The 25,766-nt window shown below is 38.6% G+C and overlaps 1 long non-coding RNA gene across 3 annotated transcripts in view; it reads right to left on the bottom strand.

Moving 5' to 3' along the window:
- The window catches only part of LOC134161861 (uncharacterized), a 35,170-nt gene extending 9,410 nt beyond the window's left edge, over positions 1-25,760 (bottom strand). The window contains exons 1-5 of one of the 3 annotated variants that reach the window (XR_009964113.1): positions 25,730-25,760; positions 12,918-13,092; positions 11,091-11,180; positions 10,706-10,776; positions 5,827-5,970 (exon numbers count right to left, since the gene is read on the bottom strand). This is a non-coding gene — a long non-coding RNA (uncharacterized LOC134161861). The remainder of the gene's footprint in view (positions 1-5,826; positions 5,971-10,705; positions 10,777-11,090; positions 11,181-12,917; positions 13,093-25,729) is intronic. The other 2 variants (XR_009964114.1, XR_009964115.1) reach the window with 2 other exon arrangements.
- Between the last annotated feature and the right edge of the window lie 6 nt (positions 25,761-25,766).

Raw genomic sequence — 25,766 nt, 5'->3', positions numbered from 1 at the left:
AACTGTCACCTGCCAGATTCACCTTTTACAAGTATAGATTTTGCCTGTGATCATTTTAATTACACAAATACTGATCACTTTCTAAAACGGACATTTTTCTTTTTTAAGGTATTTTACCATATGCTTGAAAACATGTACTGAATATACGTAACTTGAAATATACTTCACTGTATGCTTACCTGCAAAGTTGCCCCACACACTTTTTTCCTTGGGCAATTGCAATAAACTAAACTTGTATGGGAGAAGGTATAAATTAACTTCATTTAGATGTGAAGGAATTTCTTGTTAAAGGCATTTCTTTGCTCATACCAATAGCATGAAAGCTATTTGCTTGATAGTAAAAGTTTCTGGGCTGAAACACACATTTCTGAACTTCTTGTTGGTGATTAATGTACAGTTTAAGAGAGCCATTACTTTGTGATACGCAGCCATTGAAGCCAAGTGTCAGATAATGTATCAGCTTCTGCTCCACTTTAATTCTTATTTAATGATGAGAGCTTTTATTCTTAATGTCTCATTTTAAATATTAAACTGCAAAGATTTCGGCAGGATACACAATAGTTGATTTAAGAGCACAATACCTGTCTTGTATGAATATCATGCAGGCATTAAACAGAGGATATTTTAGTATTAGCCAAAGCATGGTTTTGAACATTTGTCACAATCCACTGTATAGCCTTTAAAGGAAGATCTAAAGTTACACTGTATGTATGTTACACTATATATGCACAAAGCTGACATAAGGCAATAAACCTACAACTAACACGGTAAGCTTTCAGGTTGTATTTATCATTTGGTCTATATGTTGTGCAAATTATTTTCCTGGAATAATTAAAATAGCTCTCGTTGTGTTAAACACTTTCATCTATCATTATTTACACGTCTTTTCCCAGGGTACACAAAAGCTGCAGGCAAGAACCTGTCCCCCCTCTGGCATACAGCCCACAGTTGCACATGTAATTCCCCAGCACGAAACAAGTCAGCGCGCCCAAATCCGCGTTAGAAAGGCGTGCCACGGCATCAGCAGAAATACAGCAGCGGCACGAGGGTATCCCCAGCGCAATCCCGTTTGTGGCAGCGCAGTCCTCACGCACGGTAAGGGCAGCTCCAGGTGCGTGGAGCCCACAGCCACACCGCGCTGCACTGCGGGAGCGGTCAGGCAGCAGCCAGGTGACGGGAGCCCGCGGCAGCCGCGGGCGCTGCCACAGGCCGGCAACCGCCCGTCGGGACAGCCTCGGCCGCGGGGCGGACCGGGCCCGCTCGGAGGGGCGCACACCTCGGAGTCCCGCGCGGGCAGCCAATGGGGAGCGAGCAGCAGCTGTCGCGGCGGGAAAAGGTCCGCTCGGCGCCGCGCCCCCTCGCCCCCAGCTGCGGCGGGGAGGAGCCGCCCGCCCGGGTCCTAATGCGGCGGGGGCGCCGCGCGGCGGGTGAACGGCCCGGCCGCTGCAGCTGGCCCGAGGCACCGCGGCGAAGCCCTGCTCACCCTGACGGAGGCAGCTTCCCCGATCGCGCTGCCGGCGGGATCAGGCAACGCTTGACTCGGGTGCGATGTCCCAGAGAAGCGGCTGAGCCCACCTGAGCGCACTCGTGTCCGGAGCCACGGGAGAAACCACCTCCCCAGGAGAAAGGGACGGAAGGACCCAACAGGAACGGGAACAGGCCAGGACCTTCAGCGCCTGACATCACGCCTGTCTGTGCTCATAGAAACCCCGATTAGACCTCAAAGCCCAGCCCCTCTGAACTGCCCATCTCCATCACACAGTACAGGAAGGGAGCAGGTGGTCAAGTGAAAGCAGGACTCAAAAGTGTACATGCTGCAGCATACACTATGAGATTCCAGGATCTCTCCTGACAAATGAAGGAAGGATCTTGACAAGCCAAAGACTCAGAAGACACACATGAAGAACAGGCTGCTGAGGCAGCTTTTACCCCTGTAGAGGTGGAATATACCAGTATGCCTCATTTCTGGCATTTGCTGCTACCTGAGGTTATTAAAGGCACATGCGTACAGGAAGGCAGAGATACTGCCCTCTGCACGTACATACACCCCATTCTCTCCAACGCATCAGCCTGGCCAGAGCCACAATTTCTGATGTATTTTCACTTTGCTACCTCCTTCCTCTCCTTGCCTATACTTCAACACCACTTGCAGCTGCAACAGTAGCATGGTCATTTTTTATACCTTTTATACTCTTTCAGTGAGGCATCCTTATATGACCCAAGATGACTTGGTCTGGGGTGCTAGAAACAAGACTGAAGCGGCTACTTTATTGCCTTCCAGTGTTTCCTGTGGAAATTGTCATCACTTTTATTAATAGTTACACATAGTTTTCATTAATGTGTCTACAGTCCTGCAGCCCCAAGCAGACAAGGGACGGGCAGATAAGCTCCACATCAGTGGAAGCAGAGCTAGGTGAGCATCAAGAACCTCCTGAAAACGAGCCAGGAGACAGAAAACCTTGCACACAGTGTACAGCCATGGGTAGTGTTAAGTGAAAAATTTATGGAAAAAGCACTTTAATATAAATATATCCGTTCACTTTGGCATAAACTACTCTGCTACGTATCATGCATGGCAAAACAGGACTGTTATTTAAAAGCCAGAGTACCTGACTCAGGGTATGTTGTATCTAGTCTGTCACAGCAATCCATCTTACTCCTATCGAAACCACAGGTCTGTCATCCAGAGAACAAAAATTATGGAGTTATATACATATTTTCAGTATACAAATCAATGCAGGCTGTGAGTACACATCTGTCTCCATATTGCAGATAGAAAATGTAGGACTAGAACCCTGAGCCAGTTTAAGACCTGCTTGTTACAGTGTTCTGGTATGAAACTTCTTTAGTGTAACTGTTAATGTGTGTGATGCTGTCAACAGGTAAATCTGTTTTGTCTTTCACATTTCTATTAAACGAGGAAAAACTAAATTGGTAAGAAAATAAAAATTCAAGGAGAGGTAAGATAACCAGAGGCCAACTGGTTCACTCTAATTACAGTTTTCACAATATGTAGGGCATTAGATGTGTGCTATCAACTTCCCAAATAAAAGCATTTCTGAGTCTGTCTAAATTATTAAAAAATACACAGGTGGCAATGCAAAGCAGGTTACTTCTGTAGTCTATCACCAAATAGTCCAGAAAAGAATACATTGAAACTATGCCATGTTATTAAATAAATCAATGTTTCTCCGTTCCAACTTAATGCTCACCAGACAAACGTAGCCTACAAACTCATCAGAACAGCAGTGTGAGAAAGAGCAAACGGACATGGTAAAACACAGCTTTTTGAAAGCAAGTACCCTGATGGAAAGCAAGTACACTAATTGATAGCACGTGTCCAATGTGCACCAAACTTACTGAGGATTCAAATGGGTCTGAGCATCTTCCAATTTTTATATGCAGTGGCATCAAGTTTCACTGTGGGCTGCACTATTGAGGGCATGCCTTTAAGCTGGCGTGTTCGTTTAACATATGAGTCATTTGGTGTGGAAACAACATAACAGAAACATCCACAAACTAATGAATTGTGAAAGAACTACAACATTTTCCCCCTCAGGCTTCCACCTACTAAAGTGTCAGAAATAAAGCTAATATCCCAAAAATGATTCAGCAAAAGAGGAATTAAACACTAAATGTCAGTCAACCCTTTCGTAAGTCAATCACTTGTTTTAACTGTTTTTATTTGAAACAATACCAGTCAGTACAGTCACCTTAGAAAAGATCACAGAAAAAGACACTCCAGCCTTGATTTTTATAACTACTGCAACTGCAGATAAGATACCTTTATGTCATGGAAACTGCAAACTAGGTTTTTCTTGATTGATATTGTCCTTCAGAATTTGAGGGGTTTTAAAACTTAAGAAGAGCTCACCCCTTCTTGTTTTTCCTCCCTAGAAGTTGGCTTAAAATCTAAACAGATCAAACAAAGAACTAAACACTTGCCATGCAGTGAACCAGAATGAAAGACTAGCCTGGCAAAAAATGTTGTGAACAGCCTAACTTCCTCATCCCAAGTTACTTCAATAGCCTACAGAATCATAGCAGTTTAAAAAACTACTTATAAACATATCTAGGTAGATATCTAAACTTACATTCACATATCTAGCATTCATACTTCTCTGGTGCAGCTAGAGGAACCTAGCATGCCCTTACATTACAGTTGCTGATTTGTGTTTTGCGTTTTGGCACTGAAATGAGTGCATAGCACTTTCAGGGCCAGATTTTGTCTCCCACCCACCTAGAAAGTAAAAATGAAAAGACGAGTGTTGCAGAAAGGGATATTACATAGAAGTCACTATTAGTCACTTCCGTACCAATCTGATTTCAAATGAGGAGACTGCTTACCTTAATCTTTTCAGGTCTAACTTGTACACTTGTATCAGGCCTTTGGAATCTGGCCACAGACCTCTCTGGATTTCATCTACCAGGCACACTCTGTACTTTCCCAGTATCTTAGTGAGGAGGATACCCTTGTTCAATTACTGCTGGCTTAGATACCTGTTAAGTTATGGTGCATGTATGTACCATGCAACTGAGTACAGCGCAGTTGGGTTCTGTCAGCTAGGCTGGCACTGCTCCCCCCCAACAGGATACACCACAGTTCTGCTGCTCTCATCAGGTGCCCATAGGAGGTATCTGTGTTTGCACAATGACATGCCTGAGCTCCTTATCCTTGCCTCTTCACAGGGCTAAGGCCTCCTGACAGGCACGCAGCGTACCAAACGCTGTTACTGCTCTCAGACATTAACTACCACCCCTCTAACCAATGTAGTCCATCTGATTAATGCCTAATCTGCTTGTGAATCAGCTCCTGAGCCACCACAGCTTTCAGCATGGCATAAGAAAATTAAGAGTTCCTGAGGTGTGTCAAAATCCTAATTTCAGTGCTGGCACAGCTACCTCGGCTATGAAACTAGTTCATCAGAGGAATGCTCAGTCTCTGTGCTGCTTTTTACTAAGTAGTATATACTCAGGACCTCAAAAATGCCTTTAAGAAGAAGCTTTAGGAACTGCCAGCTATTACCGGAACAGTTCTACTGCAGTACTAACCACCAGTGCAATTCAAGGAGTAGAAAGGACAAATTCTTTGTGAATTTCAAGAAGTCAGTATACACATGGATATGAACATAATTGGTTTTGGTGAAAACAAGAATTTTTGCTTAAGGAATTGTTGGCCTAAGCTGTTTCAAAGACTAAACTAAAAGGAACCACTTATACTGTAGTTACTGTAAAACTTCCACTGGTGTGAAGCTTCTAGCAAAGTAGTACCAGTGTAGTGACTTAGCATTCTGCTGTTATACTTCTTTTTTTTAACCTGTACAAGGACTAAAAGTTTCCTGCTATGAGTAATTTTTCAATAATGACAGAAGTATTTCATATCTCCTGCAAGTTGGATGCAATGCCTGTTAGAACAGTTACATGTATAAAGGTGAAATATGCCACCAGAGGCTAGTTATAACATATTCTGAATGCAAAAGAAAGCTGTTCTTTTTACATGACAGTTCACAATATTAAATTTTAAATATTCAGAGAAACAGGCTCATTAACAATGGCCATAAATGGCCACTAACTAGTTCTCTAAAATAACTTACTTTTCTAAAGATACTTAACCATTTTTATATGCCAGAAATCACTAAGTAAACTAAAGTTGTTGTACACTGCTTCAGAATTTAAAATACTACACAATGCAGAGTCATGCTCCTACTTTTCATATTTTAGAAGAAATTTTCATTGAACAATCAGGCAAATCTTCAGAGAGATATACAAACACATTTTACTGAGAACTATCACATACTGTTTAATACATTGCATGCAAATTCTTACCAGAATGAAACTGCTTTTGAAGATGCTGCATCCATTGTTATCCTGAAGATATCCATTCGTATCCATCATTAGTACCCTGCTTGCCTGGCATTCAAGCTTCGGAATGGATTTCTGACAAGCAACCCACACCTACCAAAATGGTTTCTAGAAAGCAAATTTAAAAGATGTAAAACATGGGAAACGAGCCAACATTTTACAAATCACTGCAAGTGCAATGCAAATAGTCAATAGAAAATTAATTCTGAAAAGTTTATCATTTTATTCTGGACTATAATATAACCACAGTTGTAACATTATACTTTTAAATCACTAGTTCACCTATTGAAAAACAACAAAAGCAAAGTTCCTCTTATCCTGTTAAATCTCATCTACCTCATCTCATTAAGGGTAGTCATTTGTTGGGAAATAACTTCTTATAAAAAAGCAGGATAAAGGAATATTATTCTTAATCATATTTAAGGTCTTCTAAGGACTAATGAAAACTGAAGTTCCAGTTCTGCTGGACAGCGCATAAACACAGAGCAGTAAAAGGTCCCTGGTCATATAAAAACCAGCAGTCTAAACAGATAAGACAGCATGGGGGAAAAGTTCACACACAGCACAAACACTGTGATTGTAGTAAATGTAACACTAGTTCTGTTTTGGGGGTGGCTTTTGCTTCTGTTTCCAGGAAATGGAAGGATATACAGAGTAAGGAGGGCAGATTGGGTGGAGGGAATCAAATGAAGTAAGCAGTATTAAAGCAATAGAGGCGGAATGGACAGAGAGAAGGTGGAACAAACACTCAATGAGCATAGGACAGAGAACAGCTAATTAAAGCTAGTGAATGTTCTCTGAATGGTCAAAGGTCCCCTAGGCTTTTGGCTCTTTCTGTTCCTGCTTGCTAGTCTCTGACTAGATCCTTTCTTTACTGCTCCCAGCCTTTGAGCAGAAGGGCTATAGTGATTTTCAGACTTTTCCCCATTAGGATCCACTCCCCTCCTTTTAATGTGGATCAAGATCTCTTCCTAACCTGTAGCTTTAAAACAGGAATCATCTGAATCTGCTCAACATTATCTTTACAGAATGAGCAAATGCAAATCATCCTTATTTGCAAGCGATCCAAGTTCTGATACTCTGACTTCAACTTTCTTAATTCATTGTTAGGCAACATATAATGGACAAGATTCATTTACACAGCAGAAAAGCAAGGCAATTCACTGTTACATAAAACAACAGCTGAAAGTGTGATTGGAGCATCTAAAACATCGTGTTCCTTGCTGAATAACAGAGTTAAGCTGGGATTCAGGTTAGGGACAGCTGCTCTATAGGCTCTGATGCATGAAGCCAGATGGACATATTCTAACCGTTCACAGTATGCACTGTTCTTGTTCTAGTATTAACTGAATAGATTAGGCTTATATTAGAAAGGAAGATGCATTTTTATTGTCAAAACACCCATGGTTTCTAGCCTGTAGCACAGATGGAGGTAAGTCCGTGTAAAGGGCAAGTTTGCTCACAAAGTGAACCTATGAAACTGAAATGCTGTGACTTTTTATGGGGCTCTAAGGATAAAGGCAAATAAACTAGAACAAAGTCACTTTCTTCTGGTATAAGGTCTCCAATACAAACAGTTTATACAAGCATAGCAACTGCAATACAATTAAAAATTTCTGGAATGGGGCCAGCCCTAGGTTGTTTCCTTCTGTGCAGAAATAAGCTACCAATATATGCAGTTTTATACTGATACAGCTCTATTCACACTGTGGCAAAAGATGGCTGATACTTCAATTATGCCAGTACAGACAAAGTAGCAAAACGACTGATAGAGAACTTGGCGTCTCAGATATAATCCATTTACCTATTGCAAGATAGCAGCAATAGTCCTAGTACAGGCAAAGCTTTAAAGCACTAATTCTTCACTTAAAAAATAATCCCTTCTGTGAAATTCCCAGAACATCACCCACCTTTGAAATGTTAATGGAATTACTAGAGACAAACCAGACTCTGAATTTCCGCCAGATTCTGTCAAGAGTTCAGCTGACAGGTTTTCTCTGTGCCACTCAGGTGTCACTGTTCTTTTCATAACACTTTTTGTTTTAAAAATAACTTTTTTTTTCTTTTCAGCAACAATGCTGTGATGATTTTGGATCTTAGTAAAAACACTGGTAAAAACAAAGTGTGTGTTTTGGCTTGGAACATACACATAAAAGCAAATACTCCTCCTCAACCAGACTACAGCTTTGGAAATTATCTCTGACTTGTCAATGACAGTAACAGGCAGTAGTTATCCAGCAAAATCCCTTTAGTTCAGCTGCACAACTGTACTTCCACCACTATCTATAGTGGTGGCAGTACTATTCTGTAACTATCTATATATATAGATAGTTCTCTATGTATATAGATATATACAGCCTGTAACTATAGATAAAACCCCTATAAATATATATAGATATATATATACACACACAATTTTCTATACTGTATTTGGTTGTTTCAAACAGCATCTGCAAATTCAGGCTACACTGTTAAAAAATCCCAACGTTTTTGCTTCTACAGGAACAAACTTCAGTTACTTCCCCAGGTGGTCCTTGAAGGAAAACAGAGCTAAAAATTATAATGTTTTAACCAGTGTGTTCCCATTAGGACACTATGAATAGTATCCTCAAGACAACTGAGTTGAGACACCAGAATCACCTGGTAAAACAAGAATGCATTTTCCTCCTTACTTATGACTTGTTTTACAGTAGCTTTCAAACCAGACTCAAGACAAATGCATGTATGCGTGCTTTTGTGTCCCCATCTGTCTCCCCGAAAATAAGACTCAAGCTCCCAGAAATCTTTGGATAAAGTAAAATATCTACAATAATAACTTGCTTATCAAAGGTGAACTGTATGTGCTTCATTAAGAATATGAACCAAAACCAGTATGTAAAAGATATTTTTCCATCTATGTCCACAAGCAATGGTAGATCCATTTTTTTTTTGGCTGCCTCGAATAAGAATGTCAAAATGGTGGGAACCAAAACTGGCATAGTTGTTGGGTGGTATCCAGTCCTGCTATCATTGTTAAGCCCTAAGGTAAGCTATATATCAGTTCTCACAGCCAACGAGCCTTCTCTCAGACAGACATCTCTTAGATCATGAGTCCCAAGAACAAGGTAAGAGACATCTCTTTTGCACTTTTGGACAAAGGAGAGGAAACTAATTGTGTTCCAAGAGGAACAGAACAAATATATTCTGTAATACTAACATATCAATGTATTTGGCACAAAAAGAGGTATGTGCACAGCTTCTATATTGCTCAGATACCATGCTTCTACTTTTCAGTGCTAATGGCACATCCTTACCTACAGTGATACAGTCTGTCTCTTAAAATACATCACTACTATAAGACTGAATGTGCTGTCTGCTATGTGATTTCTTTCAACCAGCAAGAACTCTTAGTAACTGTTGCTCAGATTTTATGACCTTAGAAATTGAAGAGGTGCAGAAATTCACTCCCAGTTGTTTAGTATACCTGTGACAAGAATTACAGGATTACTGAATTGTCAAGGACAAGAAAAAATATCTGTATTTTTTGTCACCTGTGAAGAAACATGCAACTTACTACAAGCACATATTTCTTCCATTAATTACTTAAATTAATTAGAGAGCTACTATGAAAATACTTGTATTTTAATAGTTTTGTTTAACCAATTGCTTGCCAGGAATAGTTGCTTATTTTCTTAAACCAGATAATCTACTTCAGATGCACCTGTTCCTCTCACAGTCTGCATTGTCTATAGAACTGAAAATAGAAACCTCATATCGCCTCATTGATGTTAATGGTTCACTGAAGTTGAATATTTTTTAAACATAAGACATGTATCTCTGATTTGCTTAATCTGTTCTGTTAAACTACACTAAATTTTTATTCTTGATCTCAAAATCCTCACCCTTTATATTATCTTTCTCTTTCTGAAGAAGGCAAAAAAGTAAGTCTATAATTGAAATTAGGTAAGCCCTTAAAAAATATACTAAAAAAAAAAATCCCCAAAGCTTTAATGTTTTCTCTTTGGAACACTATCATGCAGAAGCAAACTTGTTTTTTTAAACAGAAAAAAATTCTTGCTCTTTTTGTACCAGTTACAGAACTATTTTCCACCTTTTCCTCCCCCTCTTCCCCAAAACAGAGAAGCAAAGTGGAAACTGGGTGATAAACTAGTACAGATTACTGGAGATGGCCGTAATGGCTCCTGTTCCCATTGCATACCCTGTTCTTCTCCAAGCTTCCTGCTTCCACTACTGAGGCAGCAGTACCCGCTGCACCACTGTGCTTTCTGAGATCAGAAATAAAGTACAGAAGCACCAGTTCCAGGTGACTGCAAGGCTTAAGGTTACAAACTACACTGAGCTGTTGCAACACAAACTGAGCTACCCTTTCCCTTGGGAAAGTGGGGACCAGCTGGAGGAGGGAACAAACCAAGTTAATCCCATGATCAGAACGGAGCCCCTAACACTTATTCCAATATAGAAGCTGTTACATCTAAATTATGCATGCATTACCAAAAGACATCTCTGCCTTTGCAAAATGGAAATTGCAGTAGCTGAACTAGCTATGCACTCACAGCTACATGTTGGAAAACAAGATAAAAATGTGTCTGGGAATAGAACTAGAGATTCATGTTCTGTGCCAGTGAAAAAGTCCTCTTTAGAAACAGGACTGCTGAAATGTTAGATGACTATATAATGCTTGAACTGTAACTAACAAAACCTCTTACAAATGTAGGCATATCTATTTTAAATGTAAATGTTAAGTGAAAAATATTTATAGTTTAAATTGCACTCTTTGGTACTTAATTATCTTAATTTTCAAAAGAAGGAACATCTAAGTTCCTCCTCCAAAGAAATTATTTACCTGAACTGTAGCTTGGGAGTCCCCAGTAGTCAGTCTGTTCTGAGATTCTCATCCCACTGAATGTCAAAGACCTAGTGTTTCAAGGATGAGATTTCAAAACCACTTAGTGATGACTTAACTTTGTCTCACTAAAGATAAACCAACCTTTATTCCCACTCAGGTCAGCTCACTGATTTCATGGAAAACACATTTATAAAGCAGAGCTGAATATTTTCAGAAATTCCACCCATGAGATAAAAAGGAAAAAAACCAACAAACTGATATAAACAATTTGAGACTTCTTGATGTATGATAAATCAAGTATTTATGTATATTTGTGTATGTTAAAAGTAATTGAAATTGCTTTTAACTGTTTGCTGGAATAATATAATCTCAAATACCTTACCTTCTCACCCTTCAGATACAGGACTCTCTTTGAGGAAACCCCAATTTTGACCACAAACAGGAGGTTCTACTAGAAACAATAATAGTTCTGCTGAAAGATTCAGATGAAAATATACTCACTGCTTTCAATATCCATATTACAGACATCATAAGCACTATTACTGAATAATCCTGAACTTGTTTTACGTTTTACCCTTGTCCTACTTTGGCTCCTATGGAACCATGTTCAGTAAAAGTTTGACTTCATGTACAGCTAGAATACATTCTCACCAACAGGAAAACCTAATATGCTTGAGAAAATTGTTCTTCAAATGTATTAAAAATAAAGTCAGATGTATCAAAGCCCTCAGTTTTTATAATTCTGTAGCATTTATAAAAAAATATTTTAAAATTGGTATCTGGTGAACACATAACATTCATACTGCAAAATACACCCAGAACACTTAAGAAGTATCTCCAAAATTAATTCTCTTGTGTGATGATTTCATTGAAATGCACTTCAAGTTTTAGAACTTCATTGAAGGCACAGGCTCTTTTTCACTAGTGCTGTCCATGTTTGGAGGACTCTAACAGTTCAAAAGCTTTTCTTAACTAGTTTCTGAACTTTAATTGTCTGTTATGTTTGTAGAGATTTAAACAAGTATCTTCATGTTTTCTCTAAGGGGAGTAGAGGCCTACACTAAAATAGTACAGTTCTTTCTACTTCACTGAAGTTCTTCAGCATCATTACTGTACCAGCGTAGCATTTATAAGAAGTTAGTGGCACTGATAAGAAACTAAGCAAGTGCACAAAACCAGGTAGAACAGGAGCCTATATGGACCCAAAAGATACAACAGTATTAAATTTACCAAATTGAGTACTTTTCATTCTGTAGGACTTTTAGCAAGACAAATGGTATTGTAAAAGCTTCTCAGATAATATATACATCTATAGAGATATATTTTTATATATGCAAGTCATCTAGTAATTTAGCAACAAAGTAGACAGATATCATAAAAAGGTTCTAGATCTGTGTGCACCACTGTAAAGGCTGACAAAATCTACTCTGCCTTTCTGATAAGAAGCAATTTGATTGTGGGGGTTTGGGGTTTTTTGGTTTATGGGTTTCTTGTTTTTCTATATCATCACTTGTACACTGCAAACAGTTCTTATGCAGAATATGAGTATAAAGCAACTACTGCTGGGAAGTCATTATGTTATAAAAATAATTGGATGTCTAGAAAAAACGAACAAACAAAACCCACAACTTATAGTAACCATTCATCTAAAATTAAATCCTGATCCAGCATTAGCATGCCAAGATTTAAGGATCCATTTTAGAAAAAAATCTGACTCACAGAACATTAAAACCCAGATTTTTTTTAAGTGGAAAATTTGAAGGTATTTTGGGTTGTGAAAACTTGACCATGGCTTCCTTTTTATTTCCCCTGAATGATTTGAGACTTAATAATTAACACTTACATTCAAAACAGCAACTCTGGCTTAGCAGAATATTGAATTCAGAAAATAAACACATAAGAAAACTCTGAAAAAGAACTCGTAGCAGAAGGGAATCATGGCATTATGATCATCATAATCTCCATCCTGAATTACTCCACACATGATAAATTGTGCTAAAATTATTTTTCAGACAATTCCCCTCCACACATCTCATAAGTGCACATGCCACTGCATGTGTCTTTTCAGTTCAAGATCTTTATAAGTCAAATGACCAACACAAAGGCTGTCAGGCTCCGACATGACACTGCATGTAAGCTAATTTAAATGAAATGCCAGCCTACCAAACCAAATAAGTATAATAAAACCAAAACAAAACGAAGTACTAACCTGAACTTGACAAAGCACCTCTTAGCTGCATCGGAACTACTTCCCAAATGAAGACTCTTCTTTGCAAATAAGTGAGCTTTCTTCAGATCATTATTCTGTGGCACAGGCTCCTCCAAATGGCAGAATGAATGTATTGCCATTATTAAAAAATTCCAGTTTATTTGAGGAGATTGAACTGAAAGCAAGAAATACAGTGGCTTTGTTTTTGTAAACTTACTGAAAAGACTCTACTTAGTTTTCAAGAACTTGTTATGTATCCATAACATTTTAAAACACACAAAGGATATGTATATGCACTGACTGATAAAGTAAGTGTAAATGACTTAACTAAACCAGATGGACATCCAGATAGTTCATTTGAGAAGAAATGCCCAGATAAAGAGCTTCTACATAAATACTACTATAAAGCACACTTTCAATAAATTTTAGGCCTATTTCTTGTACAGTGGGCACACAGCAAATAAGTTTTCACGTAATCATACATGTATTGTTGCAGATGATTTACTTGTAATTTGAAATTATCTTCAAGTAATTCAAGTTATTCCTTCCAGTGTGAATTATTTTATAACCACAAATACCGAATGACATCTACCATTATTTACTAATATATCCAGCCCTCAAGTTCCCCACAACTTTCTCTGATTTTATAGAACATATACAGTATTTTACTTTGGATGTTTATTTGCAGACAAAACTAATCACTTCCAAAACAGATTCTAGAGGCATAATTTTGATGAACATCTATTTTGGTAAAAGTGCCAATTCAAACAGAGGTAACCCTTCTGCTCCTTATTCTCATGTTTGTGCCACAACCACATTTGTGCAGATATATCTGTTGGTGGAGCCACTCACTATTTTTTCGCCATATTAGGGAACTAACTTTGGTTAAAAATTGCTTCTTGCAATAAACTCTTGAAGTCCGGATCAATTTTCTGATCCAAGTCACTGCATTACAACACAAATGACTATGCTAATACAACAGGAGGGACAATAAGGAAACAAGCACATAGCTAATTGCAGCTACAAACGTCAGCACTTCAGGAACTACTGTTGTCACCTAAGTGTAAATTATGAGATAGAGGACAGCTTTGCCACTAAAAGCAGTATAGGGTATTCTTGGATTATTTTAACTTTCCATCTCTGCATCACAGTTTGCTATGCCTGTAATTGCACAGGCTTGTACGGCCACACTAGCATTGCTTGGGTTATAGAGACAGTTTCCTGCCAGAAGCCATACATCGTAAATTTAAGAAGGTAGGATGAACTACATATGGCACGCAAGTACATAAATACATATGTGTGTATCTCTCTTCCACTAACAAAAGAAGCAATTTAGATCATTGTTTAGCCTGCTAAAGACAGGAGAGATTAATGCTTTTTAAGGTATCTCCCTAGGTTATGCCTGACCCTTCCTAACATTTGAACCCACTACCCAACTTCTGACAGTTTTGTCAGAGATGAGGATTCACAAGTCATGTACAGTTTAATAAGAATTGAGAGATTTCAGAATTCCAAGTACTAGCAGGTGGATAAAGAAGACCTACCCCCAAACTGAAGTCGAGGCTGCAGCATATGCCCATGTTATTAGAGAACAAATACATGCCTAAGAGAGACACCTTGTAAGTACCCCAGCTGCAGCAGGTAGTTTTCATTTCCTCTAAGATACTACATAGAAAATGAGGCACTGTTAGAACTTCTGCTCACAGAACTACTTGACTATCCATTTAGTATTCAAATCTACTTATGTGGCATTAAAATACGAGTCCTTGGTCTGCAAATTCCAGATCTGCTCTTTGTGTTCAAAAGTACAGTATGCACAACAACTGATAGCTTCTGGACTTCTGGCACAACACCTCATACTACATGCATTCATACATGCATTCCTATTAGCAGATCAGCCACTTCATCCTTCAGAACCACTGAATGAATGAATCACATCAAGTACTTATGACTTAGGGTTCTTTAGCACCTTATTCTAGCATTCAATCTTTTTATTCTGTAATCCAATAATCAGGCAATGTCCCATCAACACTATTTAGAAAGAATAAAATGTCCACAACATCTCTGTAGTGAAGAACAGCCTAAGGAAGTAACTCTGCTCTCTCTTGGTGCCTCTTACTCCTTTTAGTTGCTTTCTATACCCCTTGAAAGTCCGTAAGACCTGTCAAACCCTTACACATTACTTGCTATGTTGCCATCCTCCTTTTCTTCTTATATAAAAGTGTACAAAACCCCAAGTACTTCCCTGAAACATGCTGCTACCAATAAGACATGACAACAGCTATATCCTGTTACCATGCTTAATTCACGTATTTGGAAGGGTTAAAAAGTTACATAAAAACATATCTGATAACATGCATGTGAAAGTGATTGGCCTTTTACAGCCAGTAATTTTTAGATTTCCTCCCTCATCACCAATTTCTGGCTTAAAAGTAATTTATTAACAATATTAATTGAAAACAGTTGAAGTATCAACAGGTACAAATTTTACCCAAACACAGGAAGGAAATCCATATGAATTCCCCACACATCGTAATGAGAAGGGTGATACTACTGTTAATCAAAATACAATTTCTTAAATAATGATAAAGACTGTTCATCTTAATAGTCACCTAACATGTCATTTGTTAAAGTCAACCAGTTGTGTCTCAACATCTACATATATTCAGAATCTACAGAGTACACTGTAACATTGGGGGGTTGTACTGGGGTTATTTTGGGGTGGTGGTGGGATTGTTTGCTTGTTTTTTTAATGTAAATATGCCCTCTCATATTCCAAGTCCTTGCTTTGGGAAGTTCTTAGGGCTACAAGCCTTTCTTAGACTGCTAACCTGCATGGATGCTTTTGTTACTGTGGTCTCAGTGCTAGCAGTACATTAATTAGTCAGAGTAAGCTGAAGTCCATTCACACAGTTCAACTGCACACAAAGCATCAAATAGTCAGGCACTCAACTCTGGACTACTTCCAGATCTGGAACCATGTCAACTGTGTGCTAGGAAGGAATTCTTTTACAAGGAATTAAATCTGATACAAAACTGTATACAAGGAATTCAAAGCATTAGACAAAGGGCATGGGTGTATTTCTCTTACTGTTTTAAGTGTTAAACTTAGGTCAAATTTGCAACTCCATGCTACAACATGATGCAATAGGTAAAATAATTGTGATGACTTGCCAGAGCTTAGTTTATTCAATTAATATGTTTTTAATAAATGAAATGTCTATCTGAATAATACAAGTGTGATAATAATGAAATTATTCCAGTTGGAACAGACCTCAGAGGCCATCTAGTTTAACCTGCTCTCAAAGCAGCATTAATACGTGGATACTCATTAATGATACAGGTCGTACTCTTAACCTTGCAGACCACTAATCACTTGTAATCCTTAATCAAATGCACTCAACTGCCTTTGATAGGATTATTTATCTGCAGATGGGTTTGTGGGACGAGTTCCTTGTTGAACATTATTCCAAAGCACAGCACATTAGGGAAGTACTGTGTCACACTTTCATTTCACTTTCAACATCTTTCAAGCAGGTACTGTTTTGAGAGTGATTTTTTAAATGGGCCTGCTGTACAAGAGTAGATTCTGATATATGAGAATAGGATGGAGTGAAGTAGGTGATAAACCAGTAAGCGAAGCAGGCATGGGGTCCTGGTTTCAGGTGCGTTTAACAGGTTGGTGAACATAGGCTAGAGGCCTTGCTCTCATAGATGGCAATAAAACCAGATAAATTAACACCACTGGCACCAACAGTCCTTCAGTAATCAATGCCAGTGAATGAACTTCAGCAGAGTAAGCCTGGGAATCTCTGTTTTAGTACTGTGGTTTTATTTTGTTCCTCCGATTTTGCTCTAATAAGGATCTCCATTTTGGATCTATATTCAGATGTTTACACCTTTCTTTTGTGCACTTAGAAGTGACTTCATATGTACAGCACTGCTAATTAAAAAAAAAAACAAACAAAAACAAAACCAACCCAAAACCCCACAACAGTGAAAAATCCAAATGTAAAAAAGAAGAAAAAGATTAAATGTTTTATAAAACCATGATTACTCAGCACCACAATTAGAATTACAAAAGAAATTTGAATTTGCTTTATGTCAGTTCAGTAATGTCCCTCTGTTCTGAAGCATGAAATACAGTAAGAGTTTTATTAATGCTGTGGAGATACATGAACTCTGCAGCCCTAACTAATTAAGAGAAGAAAAACTCATCTTCTAAATAATCATAGAAACATAGAATGGTTTGGGTTGGAAAGGACCTTGAAGATCATTCAGTTCCAACTCCCTGTTGTGGGCAGAGACACCTTTCTCTAGACCAGGTTGCGCCAAACCTTGTCCAGCCTGCCCTTGAATGCTGCCAGGGATGTGGCAGCCACAACTTCTCTGACCAGCCTGTGCCAGTGTCTCACCAACCCCATAATGAGTAATTTTTTCCTAATATTTAATCTAAATCTACCTTCTTTTAGCCGGAAGCCATTATTTCTTGTCCTGTTACTACATGCTCTTGTAAATACTCCCTCTCCAGGTTTCTTGTAGGCCCCCTTTAAGCACTGGAAGCTGCTCTAAGGTTTCCCCAGAGCCTTCTCTTTCCCAGGCTGAACAAGCCCAACTCTCTTAAGCCTGTCTTCGTAGGAGACTCTGTTCCAGCCCCTGATCATCTTCATGGCCTCCTCTGGACTCATTCTAACAATATATATATATGACATACATAACAGTATATATATAAAAGTATATACATGAAGTATATACTTTGAAAAAAGTATATTCCATATATATGGAAAAGTATATTCCATATATATGGAAAAGAATAATAATTTGAAACAGCCCAGTATCACACCCTCTTCAAAAATGACTCTGTGGCAGCCTTTTTATATCTGAATTTCATGCTTGCAGTCATTATCTTACTTCCCACATTACTACTGCTGCCAGTTCGTTCTGCCTTACTTTCCCGACTGAGATCTGCTTGTTTTCTCCTTTAAAAGCTTTATTTAGACTTGATACTGACTAAAGCAGTATCTTTGCTTACCTTCCCTTTTGCAGCTACTTGGCTGAAAAGGCAGCTTCTCCTGCTCTTAAAAAGCCCTTGATTTATGCAGTTACCACCACTATTTTCATTCTGCTTCTTTTTTGGTGGAAGAATTTAAAACCCTGTTGTACAACCAGGAAATAATTTGTTACCTGCTATTGTAAATAACTTCAGATATTAAAACAATATTAATTAAATCTATTTAATACAACTGAAAGAACAGAATATGTTATTTACTTGTTCTTTTATTAGGATTTCATGGTCATTTTTGTTTACTGTGGCCACTTTATGTAAACCATAAAAATGTGATTTAAGTGGTAACTACAGCAACAAGAAATAAACAGTAGTAGGATATATAGAAAAGAATTGACTTTAGCAGTTCTGATAACCTTGGTCTTAGGCCTATCTGAAAGGCATTTTTAAACACCAGTATTCTAAAAAAATACACTGAAAACCTTTCAAATTCTACAGCTCAAGCCATTATTTACGTGCCTTTCCCAAGCATTCATTAATAGCCACTGCCATATGCTAGGTTGCATAGAGGGCCTGTTCCTATTTGGCGTAATACACTAGCTCTTAAAGTACAGGGTATTGCAAGAATGTTACTCTTTATTATTCACAAAAAGAATTAAATTTAGACCTCTCAGCAGACTTTCTCACCCATGTATATGTAGCAGAAGTTATGTCACACGATGAGGTGTTGTCCAAACGCAGATGAACCAACCACATGGTCCTGAAAGGGACATGGCTGAAAGATGCAGGTGGGAAGCAACAAGAGACAGGAATCAAGCAAGCAACTCTGAAAGCAAAATAATAAAACAGCTCCCCAAACTGACAGAATTTTTTCACCAGCAAAATTTCTACCTTAGATACCTTTCTTTTACAGTTTTATCACGAAACTTTAATATTTTTCTGGCTAATAAAGCTGAATAGTTGATTCTACTAAATATTTAAGCTCCCTTTTAACACCAAACTATATTGCTTTTGGTTTTAGAAGTAATAAAGAATACTTGTTTGCAACAAAACTAACTGCATTTCCATATTTGTGGTAACTTTGCATAGTAGTATATAGTACTTGGCATTCTAGTTGAGACAGAAGGCTCAGTACCAGACCACCACTGTAACAACTCAGTGTCGTGCCACCTTGTCTAAGGAAAGAGGGAACAAATTGCAAGGAGGTGCTCTCATGATATCTTACCAAGACAGATATACCCAAACCTTGCTAGATGCTGCTGCCATATAAAAAGCAGATGGTTTTCAGTTTTGGCCAAGGTATAAAACTACTTCTCTGACAACTTAGACTAGAAAACAAACAAATGAAAAAGAAAAGAAGAGCTGAGTGTCAAGTATACCGTACTGTACATGGAGAACAACATCAGTATACAGATGACATGGCATCAGCACACCTCAAGAACTTCTGCATTAACACACCACAGGTTATATGAAAATTATCAGCATGGCTGCTTAGTAAAATTCCTGATATAAGGAAAAAGTACTATCAGACTGAAAAAGACAATTACAGCCATTCCCTTCTGTCCTAAAGACAAAAGTAGAAATTATGCTTTATCTAGAACAATTACTGAACATTATCACAGCTTTGGAACATATTATCTCTAATTTTCAAGAAAAACTGAGAGATTGACAGGGAAGAGAACATACAATTGGATGTATTTAACATGCCAGTAAGTTGCAACACAGAAGAATGAGAGGTGATAAATTGACTTCACCAAAACAAAGGTGGTAATAGGTTTCAGGTAGAAGTTGAACTATTGATATTTTAGGCTACAGGGAAAAAAAACAATAGTTTTTTTTGTCACCACCATCACCCCCCCATGTCCACTCCCCACATCATCTGTCAGCACAGGACCTGAATTAGAGAAAAAACACTCTACAAACAGTTCAGGGATTTTTCTCAAATGTTTATTTATTTAGAGAAGGATAATGGTCTCCAGGCCCAAAATGTTTGCTTTTTGATGGTGAAGAACCACATGTATTCTTACCAACATAATGAAATTCAATCATGATGTGGCCTTTCAGCACCACCACAAAATAAAAGCTGACATATAAAAATATCTATACCCTACACTTCATAAAGACAAATTCTTTTCATTGACTAACCCCACCTAAGGAATGAATTCATACCAAGAGATTTGCCAGCTGCTTTACAAATATGCATTAACTTCAAGCCTGATACCACATTTTTAGACATTAAAAAAAAAACACCAAAGGATAATTCAAACAGGAAAGATTTTGCGAAGGCTGTAAGTTCACACAGAATTAGTCTCACCAAGTTGAACAGACCATCTAGACTCATGCAATTGTGTGAAAAATCAGGGAAGCATGCAGTATGTTGGCACTTCAAGAAAGAGATGGGACAGGTATTTTCAGCATAAGAATTAGTCCTTCTTTGCATTTATATAGCACTTATTAGAAAGAGATGACAGCAACTGGAGCCTCTGCTCACATGTGGTGTTCGTGGCTATAACACTACTAGCACCCTTACACAGGATGTTTTCCTAAATGGGACTGTACAGAGCAAAAAATCCAAGACTGAATAAGAAAAGGACCACAAGATAACAGTGATAAAACTTAGAAAAAGTATCAGTAAGTACTGGAGGGAAAGTCTCTAACGGATAGGTAATAATATGTCAATATAAGCTTACCTAGATAACCAAGAATATATAAACAGTCACTTTTAAACTTTCCATGACATATATCATTGCTCCTTCTTTCTCAGGATGGACTACCATCTTGCAGTACAAAATCAGTTTACTTGAAGAGACCCCTTGCTTTTGAAAGCACCAGAAACGAAGAGATGAAAAATGTTGAGGCATGTTAATAGAGTCTAACAAGAACTGGTTAATTTCTTGGACAGTGAGTGTGTTACTTAATATGCTTCGTTCTGCCAACAGCTGAACAAAGGTCTGCAGGCAAGATATTTAGAAACATTTTCCCAAAGTCACAATGGTTTGACTTTAATTAATGTTTGATTACCACTTGTTTTCAAGAAAACAGACCAGGCAGTCTTCAAAGTCACTTCACAACCAGAATGAAGCAATTAAACCCTTTTTAAGAGGGTCATGTGTTGCATCAAATATTGTATACTTGCGTGGATGTAACTCGGAGTTGATTTCCCTTTTAGAAATACAAAAGAGAAATAGCACATTTTACATCACCCCAACAAGTTTTGTAAAACACTGCCTTCAGTTACTATTGCTGAAAATCACTACTCTCAAAGCTAAAGAATCACCTTACTGTCATTGAATTCTGCCATAAGTCAATCATGTAAAACTATAATCGTAACTAAGAAAAAAAAGACAACAAACCCCAAAAACTTAGAAATCTCAGACTTACATGCAGAAGAACAGAAAGGCAGTATAAAGACCAAACAAAAATAAGAGTCAGATATAAGCTGCCTTTAAAGGGCAACATCGATTAAAGAAAACCAGTATGAGACCAGAAACCAACATAACGTATCAGGGCATCAAATACTATCTATGATTTGTTCACTTAACTTCAAAACACTTGACTTGCTCTAATACTTTTTATTTTGTATGTTTTTTAACCACAACATCTTCAAACTTTCATATCACGTTTTAAAGTCCTTGTCATCATAATCAAGCCAGACAAGATCTGTATCCACACAGAGACATGAATTTTGTTTGACTAACCTCATGTTGGGTCCTATTCAATTTCTTTCATCAATGTGAAAATATATTTCCTATTTATGCTGACTTACACTAAGAGAAGCAATGCAATACCACAATGCCACAGGAATATAACCTAACTACTGGAAGTATCTTAAGGACACAAGTGCACAACACAGCAATCATGATCATACCAAACATCACCCATCTTTACAGGGGTTTCTGAAGCAACATTTTTATCACTGAGACTTTCCTACAAGAAATATTCCTGAGAATAATTAATTTCTGAAAACACAAAGCCAGTAAATTTTGGCTATTGTTCCCTACTGGAATGAGGTCAGAAGTCTACAGGCTGCAGGACAGGAAGTTAAAATAACTCAAATAATAAAATGAAAATTAAGAAGTATTTTGAAGGCCAGGTGCAATTCCCAACTGGAAATCTTTGCAACAATTTCTGAGAACCCAGCATCAGGCCTGAAGTGTTTGGTTTCTCTCTTTGCTACAGAACAAAGAACATGCTCCTCTTAAGGATGACAAAATAAGAGCTACCCTTAAGAACCAAGGGAAAAAAAATAAGTCTGCCTTTAACTCGGAGTAGTGAATGGGTTCCTCCTACTCCAGCAAGGCTACAGACTCCATAGTAGGGAAACAACTAGTTCCTTTATCCTTCTTACATTTCCAAAATGGTACTTTGCAAGTTTAAATGTTAATGTTCTTTTGTTAGTTCTTGGAAAAAGGAGAAGGAAAGCTAAGCAAACAAAAGCTGAGAAACAAAACCTTCAGAGCAAAGGTTTTCAGTCAGTACCTCCTACTCCATGTTCAGTTTCTCAGGGACCTTCATGCAGTGACAATCTGGTCTGAAGGAAGCAGCCAATGGGTGTGTAATTTGCATGTGAAAATATTTTTAGAAGACACACATGAATAGCATATGTTCTCAGCCTGAGTACAGTCTTCTAAATATATGACCTGAATATTATTTCCCCAACATTCAGAATTATTTTCCAGATAATGATTCCTGGTACAGATACATTACTCTTTGGAAACAACATCTATACATATAGATAGATAGATATCTATCTCAACAACACACACATATATGTGTGTGCATGTACATGTTGTTGATATATATATGTGTGTATGTGTGTGTATATATCAAGGTTTAGGCAACACCCATTTTAGAGCTTGCCCTGGTGGAAGCCGCTATATGATTAATTCTTCTCCTCTGTATCTGAACATACTAATGAAAAGAGGGTTTGTTTTTCTCCTGTTATGCTACATGATCAGTGTACATGCCAAGGGGCTTCAGTCATGGAAAGAGCCCATTCTAGACACACTTTTTAGAAATATTGTAATAAAATAAAACTAATTCTTAAACTGTTTTGAAGTCTTTACTGCTGATGTAATCACAAAATTGGCGAATTATGCTTGAAAACACTGCAACAAGATTCAGGAAGTTAAATCAGGTATGTATGTTCATTTCCCTGAACCAAAGCAGCTTCAAAAACGTATCAGAAAACCCTTCTACTCTTCTTATGTTAAGAAAGAGTAAAAAGGTACCTTTTAAAAAGGCAAAGACAGAAGTCAATAAAACCAGAAATAAGCCATGTGCTCAAACACTGTTAGTTAAATATGAACCAAACTGACACAATATGCCAGAAAAAACAACATTTGAGCAAACAGCAGCCTAAGTAGATCCCAGAGTCATTACAAGTCCACATCTGGAACACCCAAACCAATTCCTGGTGACTCTGGAGTTTTCATCATGTAGTAATTACTACTTTAGGACTTTTACTCAGACCAAATGAAGTTTTATTGTATTGTGAGATGAAAAATCTCAGTTTCCTTTCTTTGCCAACATGCAAACTCTCTTCTTCAAGCTCATGTTAAAACCCAGGTCTGGAATTTTTCTTTGGCCCAAGCTTTCCTTTATTCAACTTGAATATCAGGAAGGAAAAAAGGAGGGATACCAGTAAATTATACTGTGATACTTAACAGTATATAGAAAATACTTGAAATCATAGAATAGTTTGGGTAGGAAGGGACCTTTAAAGGTCATTTAGTCCAACCCCCTGCAATGAGCAGGGACATCTTCAAACTTGACCAGGTTGAATGCTTCCAGGGATGAGGCATCTTCAACTTGTCTGGGCAACCCGTGCCAGTGTTTCACCACTCCCATCGTAAAACATTTCTTCTTACATCTAGTCTGAACCTACCCTGTTTTAGTTTAAAACCATTACCCATGGCCTATTGTATAGGCCCTATTAAAAAATCTGTCCCCAAAATATGTTAACTTACCAAAAAAAAGCAGGGGAGGAAAAGAAGGGGAGGGGAGATATTATGTTAGCTTTAAAAATCGTAACAGCATCAAGTCATGAATTGTAAGTGATCAGAGAACTGTAATCTATACTGGAACTTTTTCAACATTAGTCCATACTAATAAGCAGGAAAAATGTCTACTTAATCATTCTAGTGCACACACAAACATAAGCAAACACCTTTAGCCATATCATCAGTTACAAAGTATATACTTGAAACAAAAGCTTATGCTTGGTGGAAGCCCAATCCAAAACAATGGGCTCTAGTCACCCCTGGGAAAAGTGAAAACCTAAACTACGAGGAAAACAAGCTAAAAATTGCACACAAGCAAGCACTGTATTTTAGTCATAAATAAATATTACTAGGGCTAAACCCACTTTACGAGTTCTAAAATACCACGAGTAAAATCACCGCATACATACAACTGCCTAATGAAACTACTTAACAACATTCTTCAGTGGACTATGTTATTTGACCATTTTTAACAGTTAAACAGAGCAACTGCAAAAGAGATTAAATACATTGCATTGGATGCACATGCAGAAACACCAGTCTCAGTGGCTGTAGAGACAGCCAGTTCCAGCTCCTACTCAACGTATCACAAAGTGCTTTACACTCTTGATGCAAGTACACTGAAAAAAAATACATCCTCCACCATGAAAGCACTAATGAATCAAAACCCAAGCCCAGGCTCAAAAAAGTACTTCACATAAAATTATTGCCAAGTTTCATTGCAATCTTTCTCCAGTCAGGCAAATAATTTCCTCTGATAGAGAAAAATATCTTCAAACATTAATTCAAACTTCAAAACGTTGCTGTACAAATTAAAAGAACAGCTACGGTAAAATGCGAGGTTACGGATGTTACAATGAAGCCAATACACTAACAGATTATTTCACGAATATAAGTCATACAGTGTAAAAGAGTAAGGTGGCAGCAAAGCAGAGGCAGGCAATAATAGAGAAGGCTTTTTTTTTTTTTTTTTGGTGCTATCGCTAGAAAAATTCCCTGACTCATTCCCTCCTCCAGCCCCTAGATCTGTCTGCCTTGGACCACACTGACTGCCAGCCTTCTTGACGTAGCTGAAGGAGAGCACTGACCGCTGCTAAACGCCACTGCCGTTTAGCTCCTTGCAGCTCACGCTCGAGGAAAAGGGGCCAATGCGGATTCAAATACTAGCATCAAAAACTGAGCTCTTTCAGCCCGAGGCTCTTAATGCAGAAATACTCGCTGAGACCGAGAGCTCCACATCACCTCAGCTTCTTGAGGCTGAAGCATCCAAAACCGACTGCAAAGAATGCTCTAGGCTGTTAGATTTTCAACAGGGAGAGTACGCCATCACCACAGCGCTCCGGCAGAAGCAGGGCTGACGGAACCAGTGTCTCAGTGATAGGAGAGAAAGGCAAGCCGTGAGGTACCGAACCTCGGAAAAGGTTAAACCACACTCTGGGCGTGATTTTAAGCAGGTGTTCAATGAACTGCAGATTAATCAACTAACTCCCTGCTCCGAGTACGCGCAAAGGCATGGCTAGAAGCCATGCGGCTGTGAGGCGGCAGCACGGTATTTTCCGGGGCCGCAGGCTTACAGAGGGCAGGGCTGCCGGCTCATGCCACAGCGCTGCAACGGGCGCAGCTACCGAGCTTCGCCCCTCGGTGGACGCAGGGAGCCGCTACACGGCCCTTCCTTGCTCGGGCAGCCGACGGAAAGCGGTGCGGCGCCGACTCCTCGCAGGGTCTGCCCCCACGGAGGCGGGCAGGCCGCGGCCCGCACCGTCCCCTCCCACCGCGCCACGAGGGGGAAGGGCAGGAAAGAATACCTCAGGCCCGCTCGGGCCGCCGCCGCTCAGCGGCTCC

This window comes from Pezoporus occidentalis, unplaced genomic scaffold (genome assembly GCF_034315485.1).
Source record: "Pezoporus occidentalis ecotype Australia unplaced genomic scaffold, CSIRO_AGI_Poc_V1 ctg18, whole genome shotgun sequence".
Taxonomy (NCBI): Eukaryota; Metazoa; Chordata; class Aves; order Psittaciformes; family Psittacidae; genus Pezoporus; species Pezoporus occidentalis.
The sequence above is the reverse complement of the archived record's forward strand: the minus strand, read 5'-3'. Positions and strand labels throughout refer to the sequence as shown.